This window comes from Suricata suricatta, chromosome 7, assembly GCF_006229205.1.
Source record: "Suricata suricatta isolate VVHF042 chromosome 7, meerkat_22Aug2017_6uvM2_HiC, whole genome shotgun sequence".
NCBI classification, from domain to species: domain Eukaryota; kingdom Metazoa; phylum Chordata; class Mammalia; order Carnivora; family Herpestidae; genus Suricata; species Suricata suricatta.
Window position 1 is genome coordinate 62385496 of NC_043706.1, and position 16155 is coordinate 62401650.

The following is a 16155-nucleotide window of genomic DNA, read 5'->3' on the forward strand; positions in this document are numbered from 1 at the left end:
GATTCTACACCAAAAATCCCAAGCCTTGAATCTCTCCTCTTCTCTATCGACACCAGTCCTTTGATAGTATCACCTGACCTCTTGAATCAAAATACGTCTTTAAGCCTCTAATGTCTACATTTATATATCCAGCACAAACCTCTCTTCTGAACTCTAACTACACATGTATCCAACTGCTTATTCAACATTGCCACCTGAATACTGGACCAGTATCTCAAACTGAACATGTTCTAAATTGAAATCCTGACCATCTTCTCCATTTGAAGCTTCCCCCATCTCAGTAATGGTATCTCTTTCCTTCTAATTGTTCAAACCAAACACTTGGGTGTCATTCTTGACTTCTCTTGTCTCCTCCCCCCTTGCTCACCCAACATTCAGCTTGTCAGGAAATCCCATTGGCTCCACATGGTCTCCAAGAACTTATAACCATCTCCAAAATTACCCTCCTGGTAGGAGCCACCTTCATCTCTTCCTTAGATCATTGTAGTAGCTCCCACAGGTCTTCTGCTTTTACTTTGTCCTCCTCTGTCTAGTCTCAACACAGCAGCCATGAGGATCCTTTAAAACTTCTCAGGGCATATCCTTCCTCTGTTCAATATCTACAACGTCTCTCTCCCCTTTTCACTTAGTATGGAATTTATCCTTGCTATGCCTTTTAAGACTCTTCAAGATCTAACTCTCTCATTTTTCTCTCACATCACTTTTCATTATGTGTATTGATTATCTGTCTGCTTCTGAAACAAACTACCACAGAATTAGTGGTTTAAAGTAACAGATCTGGGGTGACTGGGTGGCTCAGTTGGTTAAGTGTCTGACTTCAGCTCAGGTCATGATCTCACAGTTTGTGGGTTCAACCCCGCGTCCACCTCTGTGCTGCCAGCTCGGAGCCTGAAGCCTGCTTCAGATTCTGTGCCTCCCTCTCTCTCTGCCCCACGTCTGTTCGTGTTCGGGCTCTCTCTGTCTCAAAAATAAACAAACATTAAAAATTTTTAAATAAAATAACAGATTTGTTATATAAGATACTATAAGAACTATAAGAATTCTTTAGGTCAGAAGTCTGATGTAGGCCTCAAGGGGCTAAAATCAAGGTGTCAGCGGGACTGCATTCTTTCTAGAGGCTGGAGAGGACAGTCCATTTCTTTGCTTCTTCCAGCTACTAGTGGTATCCCACGTTCCCTGGCTCATGGTCCCCTTCCTCAGTGTTCAAAGCAAGCCAGGCCTGATTGAGTCCTTCTCACATCACGGCACTCTGACCTTCTGTCTCTCTCTTCCACTTTAAAGAACCCTCCTGATTACACTGGACCCACTTGGATAATCCAGTGTATATGCCCCGTCTCAAGTTCAGCTGAGTAGCAACCTTAATTCTATCTGCAACTTCAATTCCCCTTTGCCATGTAACTTAATATATTTGTAGGCCCCAGGAATTAGGACATAGACATCTTGGGGAGGAAGTGTTATTCTGATTACCACACTGTTCTTACCCTCATTCTGCTCTAGACACAACACTGCTCCATAGATACGCAAGCACAGCTCAGTTAGGACCGTTGTTCCAGCCAGTCCTTTTCTGGGGATGCCCTGTGCCACCTTCAGGCTTCTACTAACTCCTTCACCTCTTCAGCGAATCCTCCTTGACCATCCTATTTAACATTACAACCTGTCCAACCTCCCTCCCGTAACTTCTGTAGCACTTACCACATTCTAAATGTATACTTTTCTTGGCATTTTTTACGTTTATCATTTATTAGCTTTCTTCCTCTACTTGGTCGGGCTATCTGTCTGTTTTATTTACTAGATATTCCCAAACCTAGATGTGATTGCTCAATCATAAGGTAAGTTATGTTGAACTTTTTAAGGAACTGCCAAACTATTTTCTGTAGTATCTCTGCACCATTTTACATTCCAACCAGCGATACAGAAGGGTTCCAGTTTCTTCCCATCTCTGCCAGCATTTATTTTTCATCTTTGTTTTGCTTTGTTTTCATTAAGGTCATTCTAGTAGTAGTTACACAGCAGTACTCAATAAATATCTGTTGAATGAATGAAAGAAAAAATGTTTTATTGCTAGAGACCTTAAATTACTCTGAAATAAGTTGTGATTGTGACATCATACTATAACGTCCATAGCCACGTAAAATCACGTAGAATTTATTATTCCTGCCATGTGCTATATATTTCTATTGAAAAGATTATTGCACACATGGCAGGCACTAATATATTGGATTCACCACCTAAGCAATTACTCAGCTTTGTAATTAAGTAGGGCATGCATGTGTTTGCTTTTTGTGGTGGAGCATAAATCACTGTCTACCAATTGAGCTGTGCAAGTCACTTTTTACTTTTTCAAAACTCAAATTAATACCTGAACCCAAGCTACCGTATTACAGAACTTGCAGAAAATTGAACATTTGTCCCTGTAGGGATAATTCTAGGTCTCATACAGTACCAAGACTTTGATGGGGAGTGGGCCAAGAGACAGTACCTAGTCCTCCATCTTGGGTCCAGCAGGTGTCTATAAATGGCTTCTGTACCCATCTCTCATCTTCAATTCTGCTGATTGTCTATCTACTGGGACCCAAGGACCTCCTGCAAAGATTCCTGTAACCAAAAGTTAATTTGGGGGAGGGAGACATGGGTTCTCTCTTACCATCTTCAGACCCATAGACCTCTGTCTTGCTTCTACCTATCAAACTGGGAAAACCTTCTTTTAAACTTTTCTCTCCATATCTCTTTACACATTCTATGTCTGCAAATCCCTTTCTCCTTTTTTAGTATCTTAAAATGTTCTCAGTTCTTCTAAGAGCTTAGACTTTTGGAAAGCAAAAGTCAATGACTACATACTGTTTTTGCTTTTCACCCTGTCATACAGCTTCCTGAAGACTTAAACAGCTGGCTACTTCTGGTAGAGAAAAGGGGGAAAATGAAAGAGGAAAAAATGTAAACAATGCATCTAAAATGATACCAAACTGATTTTTAAAGCAACTTTTTCTCAGGCAAAGGACGTTGTCTCTGAGTGGTTATTAAGTTTTACTTTCTTTGCTAAGGCATTTTGTATCACACATGTGACTTTTTACATAAATTGGGCAGGGATTAAAAATTGATATTTTAATTTTATAAATATTTTTGCAATCAGCTGATCTTTTAAAAAGTAGTTAGCAGGGCACTTGGGTGGCTCAGTTAGTTAAGCATCCAACTTCAACTCAGGTCATGATCTCATAGTTTGTGGGTTTGAGCTCTGTGTCCAGCTCTGGGCTGACAGCTCAGATTCTGTGTCTCCCTCTCTCTCTCTCTCTCTCTGTCTCTATCCCTCTCCTGCTTGGGCTCTCCTTCTTTCTCAAAAATAAATAAATAAACATTAAATAAATAGCATCTTGAGTGGCACAAATTATAAAGCCTGATATACAAAATCAGAGCCATATTAAAAAATGAACTTCATGCAATTTAAGAGCTTTTAAGTGTTCTACAAATAGAGGAAGGCAATTCAAAGTCATAATGGCTTAAGGATTTAGGAGATGTCTCTGTACTGGGAATGTCCCCCTTTGTCTACTTTATTGAAAATGTATTTGGGGCTCCTGTGTGGCTTAGTTGGTTAGGCGTCTGACTTTGGGTCAGGTCATGATCTCATGATTCGTGAGTTCGAGCCTTGTGTCCAGTTCTGGGCTGACAGCTCAGAGCCTGGAGCCTGCCTCAGATTCTGTGTCTCCCTCTCTCTCTGCCCCTCCCCCATTCGCACTCTGTCTCTCCCTCTCTCGCTCAAAAAGAAATAAACATTTAAAAAACTTAAAAATGAAAACATTTTAAATCATTTTCTGTGGTTCTCAGAAAACTTTTCCTTGAGCTATTTATTTCTAAAGACTCACTTTTCTTCAAATAAGATATACCTTTTTAAGAAAGGGAGAAAAGTAGTTTCCCCCTCTTTTGAAAGGCCAAAATGAGCAGTTATTTTTTGAACTTTTATTGTGGTAAAATATTTGTACCTAAAATTTATTATTTTAATAATTTAAGTATAAATTCATTTATTTTAAGTATATTCATAATGTTATAAAACCATGGCCACTATCTGTTTCCAAAATTTTTTATTACCCTAAACAGAACCCTATAACCATTGAGCCATAATCCCTCTACTCCCAGTTCCTGGTAATCTCTGATGTTTCCATTTTTAAGAATTTGCTTATTTTAGATATTTCCTATAAATGGAATCATACATCGTTTGTCCTATTGTAACTGACTTATTTCACTTAGCAATAATGTTTTCAAGTTCATCCATATTGGAGCATATATCAGAACTTCATTCCTTTTTACAGATGAGTAATATTACATTCTATATATACACCACATTTTCTTTTTCCATTCATCTCTTCATGGACATTTTGTCTTTTACCATCTTTTGACTATTGTGAATAATAGTGCAATGAATATTGATATAGAACTCTCTGCTTGAGTCCTCACTCTCCATTCTCTGGGATATACATCCAGGAGTAGAATTGCTCAATCATAAGGTAAGTTATGTTGAACTTTTTAAGGAACTGCCAAACTATTTTCTATAGTATCTCTGCACCATTTTACATTCCAACCAGCGATACAGAAGGGTTCCAGTTTCTTCCCATCTCTGCCAGCATTTATTTTTCATTTTTGTTTTGCTTTGTTTTCATTAAGGCCATTCTAGTAGGTGTGAAGTGATAACTCTTGGTTTTGATTTGCATTTCCCCAGGGACTAATGATGTTGAGCATCTTTTCATGTGCTCATTAGCTATTTGTATAGCTTCCTGGGAGAAATATCCATTAAATCCTTTGCCCATTAAAAAGTAGACTTTATTATTTACAGCAGTTTTATGTTTATAGCAAATTGAAGAGAAGGTTCAGAGCTCTTCTAGATACTCTTCCCCCCATGTATATACAGACTCCCCCACTACCAAAATTTCACACCAGAGTAGTGCATTTGTTACAATCAATGTACCTACAGTAACACAGAATTATCACTCAAAGTTCATAGTTTACATTATGGTTCATACTGGGTATACATTCTATGGGTTTGATAAATGTATAGTGACATTCATCCACCATTGCAGTATCACATAGCATAGTTTCACTGCCCTAAAAGCTCTCTGTGCTTTGCCTATTCATTTATCCCTTCCCCCAATAACTACATATAATACTTTTACTATCTCCATAGTTTTGCCTTTTCCAGATACCACATAGCTGGAATCATATAGCACATAGCCTTTTCAAACTGGCTTCTTTCACTCAAAAATATGCATTTAAAGTTCCTCCATGTCTTTTCATGACTTGATAACTCACTTCCTTTTAGCATTGAATATTCAATTATTTTGATGTGCACAGTTAATTTATCCACCCACTGAAGGACATCTTAGTTGCTTCCAAATTTTGGCAATTATGAATAAAGTTCCTATAAACATTTGCATGCTTGTTTTTGTGAGGACATAAGTTTCCAAGTATTTTGGGTAACTACCAAAAAGCACAATTGCTAGATCCTATAATAAGAGTATACTTATTATACTTATTATAATACTTATTATTCTAATACTTATACTTATTATAATAAGTGTTCCAAAGTGGCTGTACCATTTTTCATTCCTACCAGTAGTGAATGAATTTTCCTCATATGTATCTTACACATATTTTGTTAGATTTATACTGAAGCAATTCAGTTTTGGGGGTGCTAATGTAAATAGTACTGTGTTTTTAATTTCAAATTCTACTGATTCATGAAGTATATAGGAAAATTGTTAACTTTTGTATATTAACTCTGTATTCTGGAGCTTTGCTATACTTGCTATTCATTAGTTCCAGGAGGTGGTTAGTTTAGTTTAGTTTAGTTTTGTTTTGTTTTTGGCAATTCTTTCAAATTTTCTACATAGACAATCATGTCATCTGAGAGTTTAATATCTTTCTTCTCAGTCCATATGTCTTGTATTTCCTTTTCTTACCTTATTTAATCAGCTAGGGCTAACAGTACAATGTTGAAAGATAAGTGTCAAATAGAACATCCTTGCTTTGTTCCTGATCTTAGTGAAAAAGTTTCTAGTTTCTTACTATTAACTAGGATGTTAGCTGTAGGTTTATAAATTTTTTTAATGTTTATTTATTTTTGAGAGAGAGAGAGCACACAAGCAGGGGAGGGACAGAGAAACAGGGAGACACAGAATCCAAAGTAGGCCCCAGACTCTGAGCACAGAACTCGACGTGGGGCTCGAACTCACCAACCTCGAGATCATGACCTGAGCCAAGTCGGACACTTAACTGACTGAGCCACTCAGGCACCCCAACTGTAGGTTTTTAGTAGATCTTCTCATTAGGTATTTGGAATTATTAATTTAAATCTTTAAAAATAAACCTGGTAATTTTCTTCCATTGTTCTTTTTATTCTATGATTATTTTTGCCTAATCAGTAATATTACAAATGACTTTGCACTGTGTCTGCTATTAAAAAATCAGATACCTACCACCCTTGCCACCACCTGCTTTCTTTCCCCTCACTATCCCATGGAAGCACATTATGATTTCTTTTGCAACAGGTCTATCCTAACCTTCTAGTCCCTTATAACTGACTCACCATGGCTCCCACCATCTCCCTGAAAATGAATTGTCACAATAATGCTTTCTGTAGAGTATCCCATATCTTAAAGCTTACACGCTTGCAGTATGTTAAAACAATGATTCCTCATAACTATCACCATTCCATATAAACAGCAACACTTTATCTATATTGGCAGTGGTTTAGTGACCAGAGAAGAAGCCGAGTATAGACATCAGATATATTGGCCCAGTTCATAATTTCAAACAGTATTGCGTAATACCTGCTAATGCTCCTGCCATATGATCTCATGATAGGAGGTATTTTTTTCCTAACCACCATGACTATATTGTGTATATCACTGTATAAAAGAAATAAATGGCTAAGATGCAAAAGAAAGAAAACACAGCTGTCATGTAAGATGTGGTCTTAGTGTTTCTTAGTTTTTCTTTTTAGGGAATGCCTATATCCCTGCTTTTTTTTATAGGTATAGCATGTAAGAGGAGAAAAAAAGAGCTCATAATTGAAATGAAAAATTCAGGAATTATTTTAATACATTAAATTCCATGAAGATACAATTTAAGGAAAACAGTTTGGCATTAGGGCAATGTGTGGCTGGGGTCTTAGAACAGTTAACCTCTCAGCTAGGACTTCAGGGCATGTGTTTAGATATTTGAGTCTCAGGTATGTTTTCTTCTGAGAATATTGCCTCCTAAAGCCTTCCCCAAGGAGTCTCTTTTCTCACCCTCAGCCTCTCCCAAGCTGATGATGACTATAGTCCCAGGGAGCTTCTGTTTTGCTTCCAGGGATCTGTGACTTGCATTGCCTCTATGAGAAGACTCCCCAAGGACCTCACACATACCCTTCAGCACTAGGCTTGCTGGAACTGGGGTTGTATCATCTTTTGAAGGAATCAGCCCCTCTCCTGCCTTGACATTTGGTTACCCTTGCTCTGACTATCATAGAATAAATCAAGATAAAGCATACTAATAAACAATTTTTAAAATTACAATAATATAACTATCATTGAATTGTTATTTAAATTATTCCCACATAAGATACAAAAACTATGGCAGCTAACTGTAAAGCATAATAACTTCTAGTTTCTTCTGTGAAGGAGCATATTCAAGCTGTCATTATATGCTAAGGACCATTTCCCTAAAAATTGGGGGAATGTTATACACTATATCTGTAATTATGATTCTTCCACAAAACATTTCTCTATAGATCTGAGAAGTAGTATTCCATCTGGAAACCTAGTCATTTCAAATTTATTATATCTGCTAATTGTTATTGTATAGGCCTTCCAGATATAATTTTAGGGATTCAGAAAAGCATTTTGCTAATGATTAACTATGAACATTTCTGTTCATTATGTGTTACTGAATTATGCCATCTCTGTTTTTTAATTCTGTAATTACTTGGAGAAATACATTACTTAAAAATACAGGTAGGTCTTAATTTAAGCAAACAACATAAAGATTTATTTAAGAGTAAATTAGAATGTGACTACTTATTTTACAGAAAATAAAGAAATAAAATTAGCTTAGATCAGGGGTTAGTAAACCACCACCTGTAATCTAAATCCAGCCTAACATCTGTTTTTATTAATAAAGTTTTATTGGAATATAGCCATGTCCACTCATTTATATTTTGTCTATGCTGTTTTCTTGATACAAGGGCATAATTAAGTAGTTGCAACAGAGATAATAGGGCCTGCAAAGCCTAAAGTTTTTACTATCTGGATCTTTAAAAACAATGCTTGTCAACCTATTTTCAAATAGGAGGGTATTCAATAGTAGGCATTTCTGATGAATTAAGGTTTTTCCTGATAAACCTTAAGTTTGCTCATGATTTGGGGGAATGCATCTATTATTTATGAGGAGATCCACCCATACTTACAGTGACCTTTAAAGTCATTGTTTCCTTTCAATGAAGAAGTTCATTGGCTAATCTTCTCATAAATGATAGGAATATTGATCACTGTATATTAAAGATAGAATTGTTTCTTCATAAGCATCAATCTGTGTTTATATTTCATATTAGTGGACTGGAGGAAGGGAGTGGTAAATGAAAGGAATAGAGTGGACTTTTTTTTCTTTTAGTTTTTTATGTTTATTTTTGAAAGAGAGAGAGAGAATGAGCAGGGATGAGGCTGAGAGAGAGGGAGACACAGAATTCGAAGCAGGCTCCAGGCTCTGAGCAGTCAGCACAGAGTCCAATGCGGGGCTCAAACCCACAAACTGTGAGATCATGACCCGAGACAAAATTACATGGTTAACAGACTGAGCCACCCAGGTGCCCTTAAACTTTGGTTTTTAATGTCTGTCAATACTCACTGTTTTCTTGGTTGTTATCTTTACAGAATACAGGTATGCTACACTGATGTGATACACCTTAGATCAGTACAATCATCTCTCTTTTCTGTTCCTGTATACAGGCTGCATAGTACCATTGGAGAAAACGCAGTACAGAGTGGGGGTCCAGACACCCTATGTAACTTCAGCCAGGCTTGTCCAGTCAAGCATATCTCCAGTCAATCCATTTCCTATTCCCACAAGAGTTACTGTATAACTTCATAGCTTTTCTCGTCTCATGAATTACTTTTGCGGGATTATCTTCACCTCCTCTCTTATTGAACAGTAACTTCCTCAGTGTTCGCCTCCAGCATGTACTAAATCTCTAAACCAATTATTACCCGCCTGTCTTCAATTTTGAAATAACACAATCACATTGTCAAATCAGACTCACATGAATCAGAGCTCTTATACCTCATAAAACTTGCTAATAATTGTAAGGATACAAGGAATCAGGAGGCACAGATGAAGCAGAGGTCCGCAACCACCAGCACAGCTCCCCATACTCAGCACTTCGTGCATAAAACACCTACCTCTGGCCCTTGTCCATGAGTCCAACATAATTTTTCTTTGTAGTCACTCTCTCTCCCAGTTCAGATAATGCTTCCTTATTTGTCAAACCTCAATCCAGATGCTGCTCCTTTCAGTAAGCCTTCCCTGAATCCCTGTCTAGAAGGAGATGCTCAACCTGTATGCCCCCATACATCCTATTGTCCACTGCATCATGGCCCTTTTTTGGTTGTATTATACTTGTTTTTCTATCTCTTTCCTGAATGGTAAGCAATTTATAGGTAGAAACTTTTTTCCATATATCTAGCCACTAGCATGGTGCCTGCACCAAATTTGGTGTTTAATAAATGAGATGAAAGAGATGAAAACATTCCAGATCTCTGCCCTCTGATACATTGTAGGGCCAAATGAATGGGGGTAAACAACAGAGGAAGAAAATGTACAAATACAGTATATTAAGAGTTACTATAGCTACAAAAAGCTGTAGGAATTTCAGAGGGAACCACTAACTATTCCAGGGAGTCACGGAGAAATTCACTTCAAAGGAAGAAGAGAATTAAAGGTGCATCTTGAAGAGAGATTTTGCCAGCCAGAGACAAGGGGGAAGGATGTGTTGGGCAGAGAAAATAGTAGATCTGAAGTCATCATTATCATTTTGCAATACTCAAATATAACTATGAAAATTAGGTGCCTCGTGTGATAAATTATTCAAGTTTTATGCTTTTGTTTAGTTAAAGAAAGCATCTGGTATTTCTGTATTTACAAAGGAAGTGAATTTAGCCTAACATTTGTATTATTGGATGCTGAAAGTATTTTTAAAATCAGTGCATAACTGAAGACAGATTTTTTTGTGGCTCATTATGCAATGATTATTACAGATGTACTGTGAATTATTGATTTAGCAAGCAATTGAGTTTTAAAACTGCTAAAACTAAATTTATAAGCATTTTATTTTTTATGATTCATGCATCTGAGTGAACAAACCTGTTATTTATATTTGGCAAGAAAAAATATTGTTATTAATCGAATGCCCAAATAACAAATAAAAGTTATCCATTAATTGCCCTAAAATTCATAATAACCTTAGAACCTTAAAGTAATAATTTTCATATGAAAAAGGAATGGAAAGACCATTGTCTAAAAGAAGCCAAGGACATAGGAATTGATTTTAAGGATAAGTACTGGCAATAGTCTGAATGTGTGTGTGTCCCTTCAAAATTCATATGTAGAAATGCTAACCCTCAAGGTGACAATATTAGGAGGTAGAGGCTTTGGGAGGTGATCTGGCCATTAGAACTGTGCCTTTATGAATGGAATTAGTGAGATTATTAGTGCTCTTATAAAAGAAACTTCAGAGAGCTCCTTTGCCTTGTCTACTGTAGGGCCAAATGAATGGGGGTAAACAACAGAGGAAGAAAATGCAAGGACAAAGGAAGAAGGTGCTAAAATCTGTCTGTGAACTGTCAGAAATAAGTTACTGTTGTTTGTAAGCCACCTAGTTTATGGTATTTTATATATATGTGTGTGTGTATTATATATGCATATATTATATAAATTATATATATTTTACAGATTTAGTGAATTGTCTGACTTGTCGTTTGCAACAAGAACCGCATTCCTGATTTTTGACATTATTGATATAATTTAATCCTCATCATTGACCAAGTGTAGCCCAATTATTTGCAGGAGACACCTAGTTATGAATGTTTCCTATGCTCTGAATATTTACCCAGATAGTTCTTTGCAAGTTCTTAGGCTTCTGGAAGATCACAACAAGGGGCCCACAAGGACATCTACCTTCTAGGGACTCCAGGTTCTTCTCAGAGGATTCCACATCCCACATCCAGGGTGAAACTAAAGGAAGAAAAATAAACAATGAAAATGGTGTAGAAGGGACATAGAAGAAACCATTAGAACAGTGGTTCTCGACCAGAGGTGATTTTTGTCCCCTCCCCAGATGGGTTTATCTGCATTCCCCAGGAAGTACCTGACAATGTCTGGAGATATGTGTAATTGTCACAAGTGAAGGATGCTGCCAGCATATGGTAGCCAGGGGTGCTGCTAAACAATCTACAATGTACCGGGCAACCCCCACAAGAAAGAATTATACAGCCCAACATTTCAAGAGTGTTGGGATTAAGAAACTATGTACTAGACCATTATTGATTGTAGATTTCTTTTGAATGTTGAGAAGCACAAGAAATATGGGTAAGAAATGAATTGGCATTCCTGTTTAAATTATAAATGGAAAACATAGTTTTAGAAGTTGTAAAATAAGGCAAATTTATTGGACATATAAAAGCAGTATAAATAACAAATAAAAACCATTTGTAGTCCTGTCATCCAGAGGTAACCACTATTAAATTTTAAATTTTATTTCTAGTAATTTTTATGCAAATAAATTGGGAAAGCACTGTTAGTCAGATGGGGAATCTGGTGCTTTGGAGCAGGGTAAGTGATCAAGGTTAATTTGTTCAAATTACGTGAGAGAAGTTAGTAACTTTAAAACAGAAATGCATAGGTTAATTAGAACTTATGAAGAAATAAGGAGAGTGGGGCTAAGATCATACTTTGAAGGATTTGAGTAGAATTAAGTGTCTGGAGTGACTAAAACATTCATGTCCTACTTCTCGTGCTTCTAACAATGGAGCTAGTATACTATAATAATGTTTAATGGGAAAATAAAAACAAAACAAAACAAACGGTTGCAAATGAAACAAATGGTAGAAGCAAACAACATCGTGGCTGGCAGAGAAGAATCTGTGCTATAGTTGGAGTAAGAGATCTTTGGGGAAGGATTTTTTGTTGTGTACAAATTGATTTAACTAGACCTGCATGAAAGGGAACTTCTCAATATGGTGGGCATTTGTTTCTCCCAGTGGTTTGTCTCAACCAGGGCCAATAACCCTAGCAATTAAAAATTCACATATTTTCATCTGTTCTACTCACTGCTGCTGTTAGAAGATTTTGTGCTAGGAAATGGCAAGGTGTTTTCTTTTGATCACTTGTGTCAATTTGTTTAGAATTAGAACAGTTGTAATAGTCACAACAACAGGTTCTTCCTGCTGTCTAGATCATTGAGAGGAGTAATGGAAACAATCTAAGGGGTTAACAATTCATGCTGTTGTGGACACAAATATATTGTAATTACATCATTTAAAAGCTTGGGGTCATAAAACATAGAGATTCTCAAAACTGTTTTTTTTCATTTGGCAACATTCCATGAGCATTTTCTCATTTCATTGGTCTTCCAAATGTGATTTCATCGTTTTCTACACAGCAAATTATCACATAATTTTACCATAATATGTAATTAATCCCTGTTGTCAAATACTGAGCTGCTTATATCTCTATAACTCCATTATAGAATATATAAGACCAAATATCATTGTATATTAGATTTTTTTGATGAAATGTTTTTCGAAATAAATGTTGGGTATGCAGGTAACATATTAAACTTTCCATTGTTAATAGCTTTATTGAGGTATAATTTTGCATATTTTGAAATGTACCCATTTTACATGTACAATTCAATGATTTTTAGTATATTTACAGAGCTGGGCAACCATTGCCACAACCTAATTTTAGAACATTTCCATTACTTCAAAAAGAATTCTTGTGATCATTTATAGTCATTCCCCATTCCCATTCCTTGCCTTAAGAAACTCTAATATACTATCTATCTCTACAGATTTGCCTTTTTAAAACATTTCACATAAACAGAACCATACAGTATGTGTTCTTTAGTGACTAGCTTCTTTCATTAAGCCTAATGATTCTGAGGTTCACCCATGTTACATACATCAATACTTCATTCCACATTGGACTCTTTTTTAAACATTTTTTAATGTTTATTTTTGAGAGAGAGAGAGAGAAAGAGAGAGAGAGAGAGAGAGAGAGAGACAGAGACAGAGACAGAGTGTAAGTGGGGGAGGGGCAGAGAGAGAGGGAGACACAGAATCTGAAGCAGGTTCCAGGCTCTGAGCTGTCAGCACAGAGCCCGACATGGGGCTCAAACTCATTAACCATGAGATCATGACATGAGTTGAAGTCGGACACTTCACTGACTGAGTCACCCAAGCACCCTCACATTGGACTCTTAAACTCCATTTCTACCACCGAACTTTTACCTATCAAGAACATGCACATGTCTTCCGATAATTTGACTAAGAAGCTTCAGATGTGTCCCATTATCCAGTGTACAGAGTTGATGGCAGGACTTGGCTGAATGCTCACACACCTCTTATACACCTGGATGTGTGGTTAGTGACCTTGATTTTAATATATATGTGCATTTTAGGGTGTGAAGAATTTCTCTCCTCTCTTCAGTTGGAATACACATAATATCTTCTTGTACTTTTTTTTTTTGGTGAGTATTTCAGTTGCAGTATGGTTGTGCTAAATCTAAAAATGATTGATCACAAGACAAAATATATTTGTTTGACTTACAACTTTAACCTAACTAAAGTCATTTTGCTGGTGATTAAGCATGGATTTGATTTTTCCAGGGTAATACATCAAGAGACACAAACATTTTTTTAGAGAAGTCATCCTTTAAAAAGCCATCAATCAAGAGCATTTAAATGCAAACTTATTGGAGTACACTTGACTAAAACAGCATAACCAAGAGTCGGAAATAGGAGAATGACCCAGGATGTTCTTGGAAGTATTACTACATTTCCAATAAAATGTCAACTGTGTCCAAAAGCAAAAACTAAGAAACCCACTAAGAAAGAATGTGGTAGACAGAATAATGACCTAAAGACATGAACTTCTTGATCTCCAAAATCTGTGAATATATTACCTTTCATGGCAGAATGACTTTGGCAGTTAAGGCTTTTGAGACCAAGATATTATTCTGAATTATCTGGGTAAATCTAATGTCATCACAAGGGTCCATATAAGAGAAGGAGGAAGGTAGAAGAGTAAGAAAAGATGTGACAGTGGAAGCAAATGTCAGACTCAGGTAGAACCATGGATCAGGGAATGCAGGTGGCCCCTAGAAACCAGAAGAAAGGAAACATTCTTCGCTGGTGGCTCCAGAAGGAACACAGCTTGCTGACGCTGATTTTAGCCAAGTGCATCCCATTTAGATTTCTGACCGTTAGCACTATAATAGAATATATGTCTGTTATTTTGAGCCATTGAGTGGTAATTTGTTACAACAGCAATAGAAAACTCATACATGGAGCCTTACCATAATGAGACAGGGACAGAAGTTTGACCTGGTCTCAGAAAGGGAAATGTGAGGGAGGGGAGGAAAGCTGGGCAACCTTGAGCTAAACCAAACAGTCCTGAGAACAGACCCCAGTGGCTAAATGGGGTAGGGCCTCAACTGTCCTCACAAAGCTTGGAAACTCCAGTATCCCACATCTCTCTGCTCTCTCTTCCTCAAACACAAACTACCCCCAAATGGCTAATTCCAGTTTACTTCCAAGATTGGCCTTACATAATATATAATTTAAGTGCCCTTTATCCTATATGTTTTTACTTTGTCTTCTCATATATATGATTGAAATTAGTATTATCAGACAGATCTAGTTTTGCACATCGCTTTTAGTACTTCCCAGCTGTCATTGTTGGCAGGTGACATAACATATTTAAATTTTAGTATCTTTATCTGAAAATGAGAAAATGTTACTGCCTACTTCATTAGGCTGTTAAGGAGATCAAATGAAGCATTATATCCAAAACAGTAGCCATTATCATTACTACCACCAGCACCACCACCATTGTCACTGAAAATCACTTAGTTCCTGGCACATAGTTCATGCTATATAAGTGCTTGTGATATAAATAAGAAACAAGTTAGAGGGGCACCTGGGTGGCTCAGTTGGTCAGGTGTCCAATCTTGATTTTGACCAGGTCATGATCTCACAGGCAGGCTCCACGCTGACAATGCAGGCCCTGCTTGGGATTCTGTCTCCCTCTCTCTGCCCTTCCCCTGCTCATTCTGTCTCTTTCTCAAAATAAATAAATAAACTTAAAAAAAAAAAAAAAAGTTAGAAATCGGAGCCTTGAACCTCTGAAGACAAAAATCCATGGACTTCATGAACTTGCTGATGGTTGCCTCTGCTTATTTACAGATTTGCTGTGACAAATAAAAGCTACATGCAGAGGATTCCATCCTGCTGAAGTGTACGACTCACTCTACCAGCTTTAAATAAAGTGTGATGATTTCAAATTTACTTCTACAGTTTACTTAATGGAATTAACAATTTGAGGCTTTTTCTTTTCCTATGATATCAGATCATTGTCATTACAGGAAGAGTTTAAGAAAAAAATTATTTGCCTCATAAAAAATTATGTATTTGTGCACAGCTTTTTTTACACTAAAATATCTCTGTATTTTCCCATGTTACTTATATTTTATTTCTTATTATGACACAATCTTATATTATGCACTTAAACTTGAAGTCATTTGCTACAGTGTTGTGTATCTTTAATATCATGTATGAAATAAGAAATAATTTCTGCACAAGATAACGCCAATGTGCTTTCCAGTGTAAATGTGTCAGTCTAATCCTTTGACTTGTTGGAAAGAGTAAATGACTGCTTCCTCAGGAAAGTTCATAAGGAATTTGCCATATTTGGCTGTCTGTATGACTCCTTTCCTTTCTTCCCTCATATAATACTTAAATGTTATCTTCTCAGGAGATTTTCGTATCCAACAGCTTCCTTCCTTCCTTCCTTCCTTCCTTCCTTCCTTCCTTCCTTCCTTCCTTCCTTCCTTCCTTCCTTCCTTCCTTCCTTCCT

General features: G+C 36.8%; 1 long non-coding RNA gene across 1 annotated transcript in view; it reads left to right on the top strand.

Moving 5' to 3' along the window:
* Nucleotides 1–15587, top strand: part of LOC115295916 — a 34233-nt gene extending 18646 nt beyond the window's left edge. The window contains exon 3 of the long non-coding RNA XR_003910626.1: nucleotides 15486–15587. This is a non-coding gene — a long non-coding RNA (uncharacterized LOC115295916). The remainder of the gene's footprint in view (nucleotides 1–15485) is intronic.
* The last annotated feature ends 568 nt before the right edge of the window (nucleotides 15588–16155 follow it).